This window comes from Rhinoraja longicauda, chromosome 10 (assembly GCF_053455715.1).
Source record: "Rhinoraja longicauda isolate Sanriku21f chromosome 10, sRhiLon1.1, whole genome shotgun sequence".
NCBI classification, from domain to species: Eukaryota; Metazoa; Chordata; class Chondrichthyes; order Rajiformes; family Arhynchobatidae; genus Rhinoraja; species Rhinoraja longicauda.
The window spans coordinates 28,368,795-28,387,568 of NC_135962.1; the positions used below are offsets into that span (position 1 = coordinate 28,368,795).

General features: G+C 43.0%; 1 protein-coding gene across 2 annotated transcripts in view; it reads left to right on the forward strand.

Annotated features, from left to right (window-relative positions):
* akap6 (A kinase (PRKA) anchor protein 6) overlaps positions 1-18,774 on the forward strand; it is a 291,928-nt gene that overhangs the window by 17,030 nt on the left and 256,124 nt on the right. For both annotated transcript variants that reach the window (XM_078406526.1, XM_078406527.1), the window contains exons 2-3: positions 13,002-13,119; positions 17,929-18,029. The gene's annotated coding sequence lies outside the window, so the exon portion shown is untranslated. The remainder of the gene's footprint in view (positions 1-13,001; positions 13,120-17,928; positions 18,030-18,774) is intronic.

The window sequence follows — 18,774 nt, forward strand, 5'->3', positions numbered from 1 at the left end:
TGTCTTTCAATCAATCAAAATACATGCTGAATTTCCTTTGTCGTCTGAGGAAGTTGGGGTGTTGCTGTGCTTTCTAGGCCATAGCGTAAATCTGGTTGAACCAGGACATATTGTTGGTTATATTTCTGCCTTTGAATTTGAAGCTTTTGACAATCTCATTTCAACATCACTGATGCAGACTGGAGCGTGTACTCCATCTCACTTTCTGAAGCCAATGAATAGTACCTTTGTTTTGTTGGCATTGAGGGAGAGGTTATGTCTTGACACAGGTTACTAACCTTTCTGTCTCCCCTGTACTCTATCTAGTCATAGTTTGAGATCCGGTTCACTCCGGTGGTATCACCTGCAAGCTTATAAATGGAGTTGGAGTAGAATTTGGCTGCATAGTCATGAGTATGTAGGAAGTATAATAAAGGGCTGAACACACAGCTTTGTGGGGCACTGATGTGTAGAATTATCGTGGAGAATGTTTTGTTGCCTGAACTTAACTGGTTGCTCTCTACGGGTCAGGAAGTGAAGGTCCAGTTGCAGAAGTGGGTGCTTAATCCTAGATCAGGAGTTTGGAGATGAGAATGTTTGAAATTATAGTTTTGAAGGCATAGTCAATAAATAGGAGCTTGACATAGTTGTTATCTTGATGATCCGGGGATGAGGGCTAAGGAGATGGTATCTGTCATGGACCTGTTATGATGGTTGATAGGTAATGAATTAAGCCTGTTTAGGAGGCTGGAATTGATATGCACCATGATGTCTCTTGAAACACTTCATGGCAGTTTTTTATCAGATGGCACCAGAGCCTAATTAAGGCACGTTAAGGAATAGACCCCTCCAGCCTGATCCACCGTTTATCAAGGTTCATGGCAGATCTTCTAATTCAGTACTATTTAACAGCACTATCCCGTAATTGCCTCAATGTCAAGAAACTTATCGATCTCTGTTTTGAATCAACATCCACCATCCTCTGAGGAAAATTTCAAAGGTTCATCCTGCTTTGAATGAAGAAATGTTTCCACCACTTAGTCCTAATGGCCTACCCTTTAAACTGAAATGTCACCCTGTGGACCTGTACTCTTGTCAGGTAAAACATTCTCTCTGGCTCCAGCCTGTCTTTAAGAATGTTGTATGTTCCGATGAGATCTCTCATTCTTCGAAGCTTGGGAGAATACAGACCCAGTCCACTGAACCTCTCCTCATATAAACTTTCCATTCCAAGAAATGTTCAAGTGTTTATGGTGGCGCAACGGTAGAGTTGTTGCCTTATAGCGAATGCAGCGCCGGAGACCCGGGTTTGGTCCCGACTACGGGTGTTGTCTGTACGGAGTTTGTATGTTCTCCCCGTGACCTGCGTGGGTTTTCTCCCAGATCTTCGGTTTCCTCCCACCATTCCAAAAACGTAGAGATTTGTAGGTTAATTGGCTTTGAAAATGTAAAAATTGTCCCTGGTGGGTATAGGATAGTGTTAGTGCGCAGGGATCGCTGGTCGGCGCGGACCCGGTGGGCCGAAAGGGCCTGTTTCCGCGCTGTATCTCTAAACTAAACTAAACTAAACAAATCTTCACAGAGCCCCCTCCTGGCCAAGTCCATCCTTTCTTAGGTAAGAAATCCAAAACTGTAACTGCAAATCTGTGTACAGTCTCATCAAGGCCCTGGACAAATTCAGACATCCTTGATGCCTGGAATCAAACTCTCGTAATAAATGTGACATTTGCTTTTGTCCTCTTAATTGCTTGCTGACCTTCAGTGACATGTGTGCAAGCATTCCCATATCCCTTTGAAATCAGCAATGTCCAATCTCCCACCATTTAACGAGTCCTCTGCTTTTCCTTCACGTGCAACAGAGTTGATAACTCCACATTTGTTCATGTGATACATTCCATTACCCACGCACCCAGCTTGTCCATATCCCCTTGAAGTCTCTTAATATCCTTCTCCATCCTCATAATCTACTTAATTTTGTATTGTACCTGGTAAACTTGGAAATATGACATATGGTTCCTTCAGCTAAAACAATGACATAGATTATAAGTATATGGGGCCTGAGCACCAATCCCTGTGGTACTTACCTGGTCAGATCTGGCCAAAATGAGAAGGATTCATTTATTTAATTATTTGCTTTAATGTCTGTAAATTGACCCAAATACCATGAGTATTGAAGTTGGAGGTTATGTCAAGTTAGGAGGAGGGGGAGTTCAACGAGATCTGGGTGTCCTAGTGCATCAGTCAATGAAAGGAAGCATGCAGGTACAGCAGGCAGTGAAGAAAGCCAATGGAATGTTGGCCTTCGTAACAAGAGGAGTTGAGTATAGGAGCAAAGAAGTCCTTCTACAGTTGTACCGGGCCCTGGTGAGACCGCACCTGGAGTACTGTGTGCAGTTTTGGTCTCCTAATTTGAGGAAGGATATTCTTGCTATGGAGGGCGTGCAGCGTAGGTTCACTAGGTTAATTCCCGGAATGGCGGGACTGTCGTATGTTGAAAGGCTGGAGCGATTGGGCTTGTATACACTGGAATTTAGAAGGATGAGGGGGGATCTTATTGAAACATATAAGATAATTAGGGGATTGGACACATTAGAGGCAGGAAACATGTTCCCAATGTTGGGGGAGTCCAGAACAAGGGGCCACAGTTTAAGAATAAGGGGTAGGCCATTTAGAACGGAGATGAGGAAGAACTTTTTCAGTCAGAGAGTGGTGAAGGTGTGGAATTCTCTGCCTCAGAAGGCAGTGGAGACCAGTTCGTTGGATGCTTTCAAGAGAGAGCTGGATAGAGCTCTTAAGGATAGCGGAGTGAGGGGGTATGGGGAGAAGGCAGGAACGGGGTACTGATTGAGAGTGATCAGCCATGATCGCATTGAATGGCGGTGCTGGCTCGAAGGGCTGAATGGCCTACTCCTGCACCTATTGTCTATTGTCTATTGTCTATTGTTACATTTATACAAGGCACTGGTGAGGCCACATTTGGAGTTTTGTGTTCAGTTTTGGTCAGCCTGTTGTAGGAAAGATGTTTAAGACCTTCACTGTCTCCCATATCTCCACTCCAGCCCCTCACGGGCATCCAGCAGCGACCCCACTAACCATCGCCACTCCACCGCCCACCAGCAGGTCGGAGCCGTCCCCTCACCTGAGTTCCAGGCTCAGCACCAGGTCCACAGCCTCCACGATACCGACTCCGACAGCACGTGGTCTGACTCTGCCGGGGCCCACTGCTCCCCCCCTCCTCCGGAGAACCTCAGTAGTGATGGGTCTTCCCCTTCCCCCTCTTTTAACCAGGTTACCCCGACCACATCCATCCATACAATAGTCCTCATGCCCCCCTCCTCTCTGAACACCCACCATCTCCCCACCAGATCTTGCCTCGGCCTTTGTCCACTCCCCGGCCCTCCTCTGATCACAACCCCCACCCTTGTCATGTCTTCACCACCCCCCCTGACCTCCCCATTTCTGATACGGAATGGTTTGTCCTCAACAGAGGCCTCACCTTCGTTCCCCTCTGCCCCCACCTCAACGAGTTCTGGGTCCGCCACGATGTAGAGCTTTTCTTCCGTCGCCTCCGTGCCTTTTTCTATGGGAAGGAGTCCTCACCATCCAGTGGTGAGCCCTTCTCCCATCTCCACCTGTCCCCCTCCTCTGAACTCCCCAGCACGGTCTTCTCCCCGCACTAGACCTCTTTATTTCTAACTGCTGACGTGACATCAACCGTCTCAACATTTCCACTCCCCATACCTACTCCAACCTCACCCCCTCTGAACGTACAACCTTCCGCTCACTCTGCAGCAACCCTGACATGATCAAACCCGCCGACAAGGGAGGTGCCGTGGTAGTCTGGCTTGCTGACCTCGACTGGGCGGAGGCCAGGCGACAATTCTCAGACACCTCCTCCTACTTATCCTTAGACCATGATCCAACAGATGAGCACCAGGCCTTAATCTCAAACCCCATTACTGATTTCATCACTCCTGGCTGTCTGCCTTCCACAGCCTCCAGCCATATCATTTCCCAGCCCCGCACACCCTGTTTTTACCTTCTCCCCAAAATCCACAAGCACAACTGCCCTGGCAGACCCATTGCTTCTGCCTGCTCCTGTCCCACGGAAATTATTTCCATGTACCTCGACTCCATCCTATCGCCCCTGGTCCAATCTCTCCCAACCTATGTCCAAGATACCTCACATGCCCTTCGTATCTTTAATGACTTCAACTTTCCGAGCCCCCACTCCCTCATCTTTACTATGGACGTTCAGTCACTCTACCTTCATCCCCACAAGGAAGGCCTTAAAGCCCTCCGTTTCTTCCTCGAGCGCAGATCCATTCAATTTCCCTCTACTTACACGCTACTCTGCCTAGCGGAGCTGGTCCTTACTCTCAACAACTTCAACTTTGACTCCTCCCACTTCCTCCAAGTCCAAGGTGAAGCTCTGGACACCTGCAAGGGCCTCTTTGTGGGGTGCGTTGACCAATCCCTGTTCCAGGCATACATTGGCCCTATCCCTGAACTCTACATTGATGACTGCATCAGTGCTACCTCCTGCATCCATGCAGAACTCATGGACTTCATCAACTTCACCACCAATTTTCATCCTGGACTCAAATTTACTTGGACCATCTCCCACATCTCCCTCCTCTTTCTTGATCTCAGTCTACAGAGGAAATAGACTATTGACTGACGCCTCTTACAAACCCACTGATTCCCAAGGGCCTATCAAGAGGGATTGAACAGACAAGGTGAATGTGATCTGAAAGAGCTATATAAGATAATGAAAGGAATAGATAGGGTAATAGATAGGTTTTACCCAGAGTAAGGGAATCAAGAACCAGAGGACATAGGTTTAAGGTGAGGCGGCAAAGTTTTAGTAGGAACATGAGAGGCAACTTGTTTTTCACAGAGGGTGGTGGGTATATGGAATGAGCGGTCAGAGGAGGTAGTTTAGGCAGATACTCTCATGACGTTTGAAAGACATTTGGACAGGTACATGGATAGGATAGGCTTAGAAAGGTATGGGCCAAATACAGATATCATCCAGAACAAATCAGTCGACTCAATTGTACCATCAACCACTCTGGTCTTTAGAGTACCAGAAACATTCCCAGATCTGATGGCCAGAACTGACAATAATACTCCAGATTGAGCAATGTTTTGCACAGATTAATTTAGATTGGAGATACAGCATGGAAAAGAGGACCTTTGGCCCACCAAGTCCACGGCAACCATTGATCACCCGTTCACCCTAGCTCTATCTTATTCCACTTTCTTTAATCAGAGGGTGGTGAATCTGTGGAATTCTTTGCCACAGAAGACTGGAGGCAAAGTCAGTGGATATATTTAAAGCAGAAATAGATACATTCTTGATTAGTACGGGTGTCAGAGGGAGAAGGCAGGAGAATGGGGATAGGAGGGAGAGATGGATCAGCCTTGATTGAATGGCGGAGTAGACTTGAGGGCTCAAATGGCCTAATTCTACTCCTCACACTTATAATTTTATGAACCAGGAGCAATTTACTGAGGCCAATTAACCTACAAACTCGCATGTCTTTTGGATTTGGGAGGAAACCAGAGCAGCCGGAGGAAACCCACGCAGTCACAGGGAAAACATGCAAACTCCACACAGAGACCCAAGGTCAGGATCGAACCCATATCTCTGACACTATGAAGCAGCAGCTCTAGCCAATTGTGCCACTGTGCTGTTCCAATAAATATTATTATGTTCTCATTAACCCTTTCAGTCTTTTTTCTTTGTACTAGGTCACCTAAACCTGTTTAGGATAAAACAGAAAATGCTCGAAACACTGAGCACATTAGGCATCTTTGGAAAGAGAACTGATTTCTGTTTTTATTTCTGATTTCCAGCACCTGCAGCTTGGAGAATTTAGTTTTTAAATCTCTGTGTTCTTATTATTGCACCATTTTAGTGCATATATTTACCCTGTATACTTATCTGATTTGAAAACCACTTGAATTTGTTTTAATCACGTTTAATTTGTCAGTCCACTTGAAATGTTATGTTTGCTTCCACAGGTCTTATCGTGCCATCAATCCTGTGGCATTGATAATAATGGATGCATGGCTCTTTGTTGTGTTGTCTAAGTTATTAATAAATAAATAGTTATTTATTAAATAAATAAATAAATGGTTTTATTTATTAGTTTTACTTATTAATAGGTCCCTGTGGGACCTCCATTAGACATTCTGTTCCATTTTAAATAAGTACCCATTAATGCCACTTTCTGGTAGACACAAAATGCAGGAGTAACTCAGCGGGTCAGGCAGCATCTCGGGAGAGAAGGAATGGGTGACGTTTCGGGTCGAGACCCTTCTTCAGACTGATGTCAGGGGAGGGGGCGGGACAAAGATACGATGTAGTCAGAGACAGGAAGACTAGTGGGAGTATTGGGAGGGGGAGGGGATAGAGAGGGGAAGCAGGGACTACCTGGTTAGAGAAGTCAATGTTCGTACCGCTGGGGTGTAAAAATGCCCAAGCGAAATATGAGATGCTGTTCCTCCAATTTGCACAGGGCCTCACTCTGACTATGAAGGAGGCTCAGGACAGAAAGGTCAGATTGGGAATGGGAGGGGGAGTTGAAGTGCTGAGCCACCGGGAAATCACACAATGCCACTTTCTGGTTTTGGATGCCAAATTTATTATTTAACCGGGTCAATAATTTGTAACCCAAGAGCTAATTTTAACCAATAATCTCTTATGAGGAAACGTATTGGGTTCTTCTAGAAGTCTGTTTGAATAATGTCATGGAAGCATCCTTACATACAATTATAATTACTTCTTCAAAAAATAAAAAAATTATTAAATTTGATCTACCTTTTAACAATCAATGCAATTTTTGCCAATGCTCAGTTGCTCATTTTAATTATGGATTCCAGTTATGTCCCACAAAAATGAATACAGCAGTGACATGTGTAGAACATAGGCTCGATACAAAGACATGTGAATGACATTTTAGAGCTGGGATCTGGTCATTGGATCGCAGCGTGTAATCAGTCAAGTGAAGTAATACAAGCTGCAGGTTGCAGTTCATCTATCGAGGAACTGGTCTTTCACAATGATACCGTGCAGTGAACTGCTGCAACTGAAAGATGAATAGTAGTCTATAGCTAATGGAATTCTCTGGCACATTCATTTATATTGAAGAAGCTCTGTTTGTTTTTATGACATGCATTTGATCAAATATTCTCCATGTATTCAGTCTCGATTGTTCCAAATATCTTCTCAAGGAAACATTCTAGACAGTGTGCCTTGAACTAGCGTGATCCTTTGCTTTACTCTTATATCTATTTTGCAGTGTTAATAAAAATCAGTAAAAAAAATTAAAGACAGAAAATGTTAGAATGACAGCATCTTTAGAAAGTGAAAAGGAATAAATATCTCAGGTTGGACATCTTCATTAGGAGGGTCAGATATTCTTATGCGGGATCTTTGACCTGAATCATCCATTTTATTTCTCTTGCTAACAATGTTGCCTGACCTGCTGAGTATTCTTTGCCTTTCTATTTTTATTTCAGATTTCCAGCTTTCACTTTTTTTAATTCTCATGCCTTAAGATAAATCATTGCAAGCAGTCTGTTACTCGAAAATATCTTTCATATTTTTGGTACACTGAAATTGTATATATACGAGTTAATTGTGAATTTGTAGATTGCAAATTTCATTACTATTCTGGCCAGATATGGTTATCATCATAATGGAAAAGCAAGCCCTCCTGCTCAATTTTGGATTAATTCACAAACTGCTTGAGCCAATCAATCGCAATTATTAGTCTCTGACCTGACTCCATATACTGTCGGACTTCGTAGGGCTGAAGTGTTGGTGGGCAACCCTATTGGGACCAGCGACAACAGTTCTATTAGTGTTAAGATAGTTAAATTCAGATCAATTCCAAATTGGGGCAAGACCAACTTTGATGGTATTAGACAGGAACTTTCTTTAGTTGGTTGGAGTAGGTTGTTTGCAGGCAAAGGAACATTCGAAAAGTGGAATGCTTTTAAAAGTGTGATGACAAGTGTTCAGGGCATCTATGTTCCTGTTAGACTGAAATGCAAGGACAGTGGGCATAAGGAAGCTTGGATGAGGCTCTGGTCAGGAAAAGAAGGAGGCATGGGACAGGTATAGGTAGCTGGGATCAAGTGTATCCATGGAGGAGTTTCAGGAAATCAGGAGGTCAAAAACACTTAGTCTCGCCGATGTATAGGAAGCCACATTGGGAACACCAAATGCAGTAAATGAGGTTAGTGAGGGTGTGCATGAACCTCTGTCTCACCTGGAAGGACTACTGGGGTCCCTGGATGGATGCGAAGGAAGAGCTATAGGTATTACATCTCCTGTGGTTGCTGGGGAAAGTACACAGCCTGTGGTTGGATGGTTTGAATGGGAAGGGATGAGTGAATCAAGGTATTGCGGAGGGAGCGGTCTCTATGGAAGGTGGAAAGGAATGGAGATGGGCAGATTTGACTGGTGGTGGGATCTTGTTGAAGATAACAGAATTGTCGGAGGATGATGTATTGAATACGGAGTCTGGTGAGGTCATGGGGAACTATAATTTCGTTCACCCTCCTCCTGTTTGGGAGGAGGGTGAACAAAAGCAGAACTACAAGACACAGAGGAGACACGGGCGAGGGATCCATCCATTTATTAAATAAAGAGGACAACTTGGATGTCCCAGACGGAAAGCATGTTGGGAGCAGATTCAGTGGAGACGGAGGAATTGAACCATCGAGCTATGACTGTTCTATTAACACTCGATTGCACAGAACCTGAGGAAAGAGAGGCAGCATTTTCAATGTTGCCCAACTGCACAACTTCAATAGGGCTTCACTTGGTACCGGGGACGAGTTCCACCCTTCTCCCCAATTACCTCCACACCATGATCCACACACCAATCTGGTCACATGGCAGTAGAAATGCCAGTGTAAAATCGAATTGAGCAAAACACGTACACTGGATGCCTTTTTGGGCTCACCTTTACACACAAAGTTCTGCTGACATCTAAAAAATATGATTTTGAGTTTGGCTAATGAGACTCGCACATCGAATGTTTTTAACACTTGATTTAGATGTTATATCATGTTTGTTTTCCACAGTACTGTTTGTTAAATTGATTTTAAGATTAAGATCCGTGGCCCAACAATGTGTTTGTTCTTCCAGTTTTCACTATGCGGTCTCACCAGAGATTTAATGTTCCCTGTTAATGTAAAATGTCGTGCACTTGTGAGTGATGTGGTACAACAAATATAAAATAGTATTCTTCGAGTCATATACACGGTAACAGGCCCTTCGGCATACATGTTAACCAGCAAGTACCCTTCTATACTGTTCTTGCACTCAACAATATTCATAATTTCTTCTTACAATATCCAAGAAGAGTTTAGTTAACATGTGGTTAATCTCAGTTAGGTGATTAAAGGTTTCAGGTTTTCTCAAAACAGATTTTTCTATGGGAAACCAGAGTGTACCAACATAACAATGCCTATTACAGTATATGAGAATCGTTTCATTTTATAGGCCCAGGCTGTTAGTTCAAAGAGCCACACACATACTTGTCACCTCAACAAAGTTTTAGTTACATCACTCAGTGATAAGAGAGTTATAAAGCCATACAACACTGAAACAGGGTGTTCAACCCGAGTCCATGCTGACCAAGATATCCCATCTACGCTTGTCTCATTTGTTCGTGTTTGCCTCATATCCTTCTAAACCTTTCCTTTCTATGTGCCTGTCCAAATAATTTTAAATGTTGTTATTGTACCAGCCTCAACTACTTCCTCTGGAAGCTTGTTCATTGCACCTACCACCCTTGATGTGAAAAAAATTGCCCATTAAATTCCTATTAAATTGTTCAGCCATCTTCATAAACCTATTACCTCTAGTTTTTGAATCTGAGATCCTGGAAAAAAGACTGTACATTCACCCTATCCATTCCCTTTGTGATTTTATGTACCTCTATAAAATCAGCTCTCAGTCTCCTGTGCTCTAAGGAACAAGGTTCTGGCCTGCCCAACCTCTACCTTGAGTCCTGACAACATCAGAAGTTACAGAATTTAACTGTCTGTGAGGACATTACATATTGTAATGTTGAAGCTCCCTGATAATTCTCAGTTCATTTGTTTATAGTTGGTTGATCGATCTAACACCTTCTACAGACCATCTGCAATTTTCTTGAAGTAAAATATGTATTTTAATATTCAAAAGACAAATAAGCTTGTCAAATGTAATCAAGATTCATTGCAGTGGATTGTGGCTAAAATATTCCTAGTTTTCTACTTTTTTTGGAATTATGGTCTTTTGAACACTTCTAAGGATTAAACATGATACAATCTATAAACAGGCCTTTCGGCCCACCGAGTCCATGCCGATGCATGGCAGATGCAGTTTAATGTGGATAAATGTGAGGTTATCCACTTTGGTGGTAAGAACAGGAAGGCAGATTATTATCTGAATGGTGTCAAGTTAGGAAATGGGGAAGTACAAAGAGATCTGCGTGTCCTTGTTCATCAGTCACTTAAAGTAAGCATGCAGGTACAGCTGGCAGTGAAGAAAGCTAATGGCATGTTGGCCTTTATGACAAGAAGAGTTGAGTATAGGAGCAAATAGGTTCTTCTGCAATTGTACAGGGTAGGACCCTAGTGAGACCGCACCTGGAGTACTATGTGCAGTTTTGCTCTCCAAATTTGAGGAAGGACATTCTTGTTATTGAGGGAGTGCAGCGTAGGTTTACTAGGTTAATTCCCGGAATGGCAGGACTGTCATATGTTGAAAGATTGGAGCGACTAGGCTTGTATACACTGGAATTTAGAAGGATGAGAGGTGATCTTATTGAAACATATAAGATTATTAAGGGATTGGATACGCTAGAGGCAGGAAACATGTTCCCAATAGTATAAGAAAATAACTGCAGATGCTGGTACAAATTTATTTATTCACAAAATGCTGGAGTAACTCAGCAGGTCAGGCAGCATCTCGGGAGAGAAGGAATGGGTGACGTTTCGGGTCGAGACCCTTCTTCAGACTGATGTCGGGGGTGGGACAAAGGAAGGATATAGGTGGAATAAGAAAATAACTGCAGATGCTGGTACAAATCGATTTATTCACAAAATGCTGGAGTAACTCAGCAGGTCAGGCAGCATCTCGGGAGAGAAGGAATGGGTGACGTTTCGGGTCGAGACCCTTCTTCAGACTGATGTCGGGGGTGGGACAAAGGAAGGATATAGGTGGAGACAGGAAGATAGAGGGAGATCTGGGAAGGAGGAGGGGAAGGGAGGGACAGAGGAGCTATCTGAAGTTGGAGAAGTCAACGTTCATACCACCGGGCCGCAAACTGCCCAGGCGAAATATGAGGTGCTGCTCCTCCAATTTCCGGCGGGCCTCACTATGGCACTGGAGGAGGCCCATGACAGAGAGGTCAGACTGGGAATGGGAGGGGGAGTTGAAGTGCTGGGCCACCGGGAGATCAGTGGCGTTAATGCGGACCGAGCGCAGGTGTTCAGCGAAGCGATCGCCGAGCCTGCGCTTGGTTTCGCCGATATAGATGAGTTGACATCTAGAGCAGCGGATGCAATAGATGAGGTTGGAGGAGGTGCAGGTGAACCTCTGTCTCACCTGGAAAGAATGTTTGGGTCCTTTGATGGAGTTGAGGGGGGAGGTAAAGGGACAGGTGTTGCATCTCGTGCGGTTGCAAGGGAAAGTGCCCGGGGTTAGGGTGGTTTGGGTAGGAAGGGACGAGTGGACCAGGGAGTTGCGGAGGGAACGGTCTCTGCGGAATGCAGAGAGGGGAGGGGATGGGAAGATATGGCCAGTGGTGGGGTCCTGTTGTAGGTGACGGAAATGTTGGTGGATGATATGTTGGATCCGCTGGCTGGTGGGGTGGAAGGTGAGAACGAGGGGGATCCTGTCCTTGTTGCGAGTGGGGGGATGGGGAGCAAGAGCGGAGCTGCGGGATGTAGAAGAGACCCTAGTGAGAGCCTCATCTATAATGGAGGAGGGGAAGCCCCGTTTTCTGAAAAACGAGGACATCTCGGAAGCCCTAGTCTGAAACACCTCATCCCGGGCACAGATGCGGCGTAGACGGAGGAATTGGGAGTAGGGGATAGACTTTTTGCAGGGGACCGGGTGGGAAGAAGTGTAGTCCAGATAGCTGTGCGAGTCGGTGGGCTTGTAATAAATGTCCGTCACTAATTTTTCTCCTGTGATGGAGATGGTGAGGTCCAGAAACGGGAGGGAGATGTCAGAGATAGTCCAGGTATATTTAAGGGCAGGATGGAAATTGGAGGTGAAGTGTATAAAGTCAGTGAGTTCTGCATGGGTGCAAGAGGTAGCACCAATGCAGTCGTCGATGTAGCGGAGGTAGAGTTCGGGGATGGGGCCAGTGTACGTCTGGAACAGGGATTGTTCGACGTACCCGACAAAGAGGCAGGCGTAGCTAGGGCCCATGCGAGTGCCCATAGCTACGCCTCTGGTTTGGAGGAAGTGGGAGGAGTCAAAGGAGAAGTTGTTGAGGGTAAGAACCAGCTCTGCTAGGCGGAGGAGAGTGGTGGGACAGGAAGATAGAGGGAGATCTGGGAAGGAGGAGGGGAAGGGAGGGACAGAGGAGCTATCTGAAGTTGTTCCCAATGTTGGGGGAGTCCAGAACCAGGGGCCACAGTTTAAGAATAAGGGGTAGGCCATTTAGAACGGAGCTGAGGAAAACCTTTTCACTCAGAGAGTTGTAAATCTGTGGAATTCTCTGCCTCAGAAGGCGGTGGAGGCCGATTCTCTGGATGCTTTCAAGAGAGATTTAGATAAAGCTCTTAATGATAGCGGAGTCAGGGGGTATGGGGAGAGGGCAGGAACGGGGTACTGATTGTGAATGATCAGCCATGTTCACATTGAATGGCAGTGCTTCTCCTGCACCTATTGTCTATAGTCTATTGACCATTGACCATCGGTTATTTATTCGCACATGTTTCTATGTTATCCCATTTTCTCATTGACTTCTGACACGTTAGGGACAATTTTTTTACAGAGGCCAATTAACCTGCTAACCCGCACGTACATGGAATGTGGGAGGAAAACAGAGCATCCAGAGGAAACCCACGCTATCACAGGGAGAACGTTCATACTCCACACAGAAAGCATTCAAGGTCAGGATGAAACCCAGGTCTCTGGCACTGAGGCAGCAACTCTACCAGCTGTGCCTCTATGTTTTAGTAGCTATTGCTGTAATTGAATGAAAGCTGTTATAGAATAGTGTGTTCCTTTGTTCTTATTAACTATAGCCCCACTGGGTATTGTAGGGCTCAATACTAGATCAGTGATGATGGGCATTTTTTTCCATGATGCCACAATCAATCGTACAGAATAGCTTTTCGTTCCAGTTTGAAACGTTCAGACTGATGAACAATCATCACTCAGGCGACGGGAATGACGAAAGCTGGGAGACTGAGATTTACTGGCTTAACGGATCCACCTTTCACTGCATTATGCTGCTCTAATCGGCTATGTAAAGGAGGTCAGCTTCTTCCCGAGAAACCCCCTCTTTGTTTGTAATTGCCTCCACCATGATTTAAGTAAATGGACAGCGTCAAATAATAATTTCAATGTGTAAAGGATAATTTTACAGTTAATGTTTACAGCATCAGAAAATTAGGTAAACAACATTTTTGTATAGAGAGGCAATCAGTGCTTCTAATTTGAATTTGCATAGTAACTGCAAATCCCAAATTAAAGGTGCTGGTTACAGTTTATTTTGACACATCGCTTTAGACATGTGCTACGTTAAAAAAAAAAGGTTTATTTATTTATTAGCTGCGTGACTTGCAAGGTTGAAGAGAGAAAGAGAGAGAGAGACAAAAAGAGGGAGAGAAAGAGCAGGGGAGGAGGGAAAATTAGGAGGAGGTATTTACCATTCCCAAGAGAGTTTCTAACCACAAGCATACATTGCCAATCTCCTCAGAGATGGAGGGTGACAAAACTTGTTTGTTTTGTTTTGCTGATGGAGTAAACATTTTATTTTACAGATTTCTTTCACAAGATCAATGAGCTTTGAGTAGACCTAACGATCTAGGAATTGTAATGTACAGGACTTGATGCTGCAAAATATTTCTGAATAATGCCACTAATGAGTCTAAAAGAGCATCAGAAGTTTGAATGTCAGTTTCATTGATGAGACGAGTGCATGACACAACAGTTTGTTAATTTATCTCGTATAATATCTGATTTTGTAATGTTACTTCAATCATTACTTCTCTATTCATTGTTTATGAATGTATTGATCTGCTGCTTGCAAAGGCATACAGCCTTGCATGATTATTAATATTGGTGTTGTCAGAGTAGATCTGTAGTGTCTGGGAACCAATGGCATGACACAGGTCAGTGGGTTGTAAAGGTCGCAGCTCTGCAAATCCCATATGGCAATCAACCGAACATTAACGTTGCAATAAAGAGAGCTGTGTTGGGAAATAAGATCAGTCACTGAGCTACTGCTGTGGTAACGGCATTTTAAAATATCTATTAGGCCAATGAGTTGAATGTCACCGGGAAAACTGACTGCTGAATGATACATCTGCTTGTCGCAGATCAGAGAGAATCAGCCTTGCTAGTATTTGGTAATTGTCGAGCTACAAAATATAATAAATCTTTCCAAGGAATTTATTTTATAATGTGTTCTTAAAGGACATCATTTTAGAAAAGTAAACAATAAGGGATCATGTCTCCTGTGTAGCCTTTACAGTGGGACCTGATGAAATAAATATTATAGTGTCTAGCTAAATTAATAAATGCTTGCCAAAATTAAGAACATTTTGTATCTTGACTTTTAAATATATGTGGTGATAATTCCAGAACTCATATTTTAGTGGAAACCTGTTCTTTGTAAATTCTTTAATTTAATAACTGTCATTATTTTAATTCTTAATCTATTACTTGTTATTTGACTACATTTTTTTGTTATTTTTTTCCAAATGATTTATAACTATGGTTACAAAAAGATGGTGTTGATTTTATACATTTACAGTAGATGCTATTCTTGGGAGGTGTATGCATAAGTAAATCAATTTAGTTTAATTCTTTAGGAGGATTTGTTGCAAGTGCCAAAATTTGTTGCAGTGTTTTAACACATTTTGAAGTGATTACTCTTTGAGTAATTGTTTGTAATTGCAGGCGTCTCTTGTTTTTACTTCCTTTGTGAGAAATAATTGGAATGCTTTCAAATCAATCCAAATGAAACATACAAGATCAGGCTCTGGGAAGATATTGCAATTGTCTTTTTGCCTTTTCTGAGATTGAATCCCAATAATTGGCTAATAATAATGCTGCAACCCAAAATGACTAATTGTGGTCAAAATTCCATACGTTTTAAGATTCCTTTGAATAGGGCCAGCTCTGGATGCAGGCTGAAGTTACTTAATTGGAGCAAGGCAGATTACAATGTCATTTAGCAGGAGCTGAACAGGGTAGATTGTGAGCAGTTGTTATTGGGTAAATCTACATATGACATGGAGTTGTTTAAAGGCCAGCTATTTAAAGTGCAGGATCAGCATGTTCCAGGAAGGAGTAGGGATAAGAACAACAAGGTAAGGGGACTATGGATGACTAAGAAGGTTGTAAAGTGAACAGGAAAGAACTCAAGTGGGCAATTAGGAGGGCCATGACATGTTATTGATGTGAAAGATTAAGGAAAATCCCAAACCTTTTTATAAATGTGTTTTCAAAACAAGAGGGTGACGAGGAAAAAGGTAGGACTACTCAAGGATAAGGCAAGGAAGGAGGTGGTTCTGAGTCTCTGGAAGGGCATTAAGGTTTATGATCTGGCAATTTGAGATTAAGAAGCACATGATGCTGAGGCTCTTGAAGAGCATTAAGGTGGATGTCCCCAGGGCCTGGTGAGATCTATCCCAGGTTATTGAAGGAGGCAAGCACTCCTTCCTACTTTGGTCCTCTCCTCATTATCCTCAAAATGCAACATACCACCAATTTTTGTGCCATCAATAAACTTTATATTAGTGTGCGTTTATTATTGTCACTACGAAGATACAGAGGGCAAAATTTGATTTGCTTGCTGTCCATGCAGTTCATACCATACATGAGGACATGAGGTGAGAGGCTGGAAGTCGGTAAGGAAGGTGATGAAAGAAAGTGCAATGGATCGGATAGGCTGAGCAGGGCAGGGAGTGAGGTAGGACAGTTGGATTGAAATGCATTTATTTTCATGGAAGAGGCCTAACGGGTAGAGCGGATGAACTCTGGGCATGGATAGGTACGAGCAACTGGGACATTGTAGCCATTGCGGAAACCTGGCTAAGAGAGGGATAGGACTAGCTGCCTAATGTTCCAGGGTACAGGTGCTACCGGCAAGATAGAGGTGAGGGGTATTGCTTTATTGATTAAGGAGAATGTTACAGTCCAAGATGACGTTACCGATGGTTCGTCCAGTGATGCTACATGGGTAGAGCTGAGTAATAAAAAATGGATAATCTCTGTTGTGAATGTACTATAAGTCCCCAAATAGTCAATGGGAATTAGAAAAACAAATATGTCAGAAGATTGCAGGCAGCTGCAAGACTAATAGTTATCATAGCAGGGGATTATAACTTTCCCAATATATAGGAAGTCTGCCATTGTGTCGAGGTCTAAGACAGAGTAGAATTTGTTAAATGTGTTCAGAAATGTTTCCTCAGGCTATATGTAGAGGGCCATACAAGGGAGTGGCCAAAGCTTGATCTACTTTTTGGAAATTGGGAAGGGCAAGTTACTGAAATGTGTAGGGGTGAGCCTTTTAGATTAGGTTTAAAATAGTTATGCACAAAAACAAAGTTAAAATTCCAAATTGAGCAAGGCCAACTTTGATGGTCTGAGACAGAAACTTGCTCAAGTTCATTCGAGGAGGTTGTTTTGTGGGCAAAAGAATGTCCAGAAAATGGGATGCTTTTAAAAGTGTGCTGACGAGAGTTCAGGGCATGAATATTCCTGTTGGAGTGCAGGGCAGGTAGGAGTAAATGAGAGATATTGAGGCTCTGATCAGGAAAAAGAAGGGAGCATGGGACAGGTATAGGCAGCTGGGACCATGTGTAATCCTGGAGGAGATCACGGAACTGAGGAGCATACTAAACAAATCAAGAGGACAAAAAGGAGGCAGGAGATATCTAAGACGCTTGGATCTAGGTTTGTATTAGTTTGAATTGCAATCCTTAGACAAAAATGAGGCTTGTTTAGATTTACATAAAGTAAGATTTCCTTATATGTTGATGTGTTTAAGTCCCTTTCAGTGTGTCCCAGAGTCCTTTACAGTCAATGAAGTGCTTCCAGGGTTGTTACATTTGTAAAGTAGGAAATACTGCAGCTCATTTACACACATTACAAGCTTCCAAAATGAGCGCAGGGTCATGATAACATGTTTTTTAAGACGTGGTTCTGGGCTAAACCCTTCTTCAAAATAGTGCCGTAAGATCTATTGCAGTCATATGAAATTAGGTTTAACATCACATCTGAAAGATATAACCTCGGGTGGCATAATTCTCCCTCGGTGTTGCACTGGAGTGTTAATTTTTGTGCCCAAGCATTAGGATTAAATTTGATGCCATAATGTTTTGGCTCAAAGAGGAAATTAATTGAACCATGGCTCACATTTTTTATTTAGTTTTGCAATTCCCCCCTCTTTAATGCCTCCAAATAAAGAATTTGTTTTTGGTCATTGCCAATCAATCTAACCACTTTGAAAATTCACAAATACTTGCCAAAAGATTTGTTCCAAATAATAATAATCTTTGAAAATGTAACCACTCAAATAATCACGGGGGCTGACTGTAAAATAGAAATTAAACTCAACCCAGCCATTTCCAAAAGCGGTTGTCAATAAAACTACTGTGACATCTGTAAATCTGAAAATATCATGTTGAACTTATCCTCACAACATTGCTTTTGATACGTATTTATTTATTATTCTTTCATTGCAGAGCGAAAAACATCAGGATAGGACTAGCAATCTGCAGAGACCTACAAGAAAAAGTTAATATTCCAGGACAATAGTGAACATTGGCATTAATAAACGCCACAGGTAGGTTAACTGACCAAGGTGAAAGGTAAGTGAATTGAAAATAGATAGAACAAGGGAATGTAAATGTGGATATATAGTCAGGATGACGTGTGTACATGAATGAACAGGCTTGAAATGAAATTAAGATCAATGTTAGATCAGCCACGTTCTTACTAAATGGACTAGAGCACCTACATAATATCCTGCATTGGTCTTTTTCGCCCTATTTATGAATTAATGATCTCCCTTGAAGAGAACTACAAATGATTTCAAAGGGGAATTCAGAATGTGGTAAAGTATTTGAAAATCCGTTAATCAGTTCTTGCCTGCGTTGGGATTGAAACAGATTCTCAAAAATGTGTGAGTTTGTAGGTTAATTAGCCACTGTAAATTGCCCCTAACATGTGTATGGAGGGTTGCAAAAGTGGGATGACATAGAACTCATATGGACTCATTGGGCCAAAGGGCCTGTTTCCATGATTTAATATTACATATCTGCCAGGACTCACTCAAGTTGATTAGAGCAGCTTGTTTGAATGAAAAGCAACGTCTGGAAAGTGGGATGTTTTTAAAAGTGTGCTGACAAGAGTCCAGGACATGCATTTAGAGAGTGAAGGGCAAGGTTTCGATGATGAGAGAAATTAAGGCTCTGGTCAAAAATAAGTAAGAGGCATGGGTAGAGGCAGCTGGGATCAAGTGTAAACCTGGAGGAGCTTCAGGAACTGAGGAGCATGCTAACAAAGGAAATCAGGAGGGCAAAAAGGGG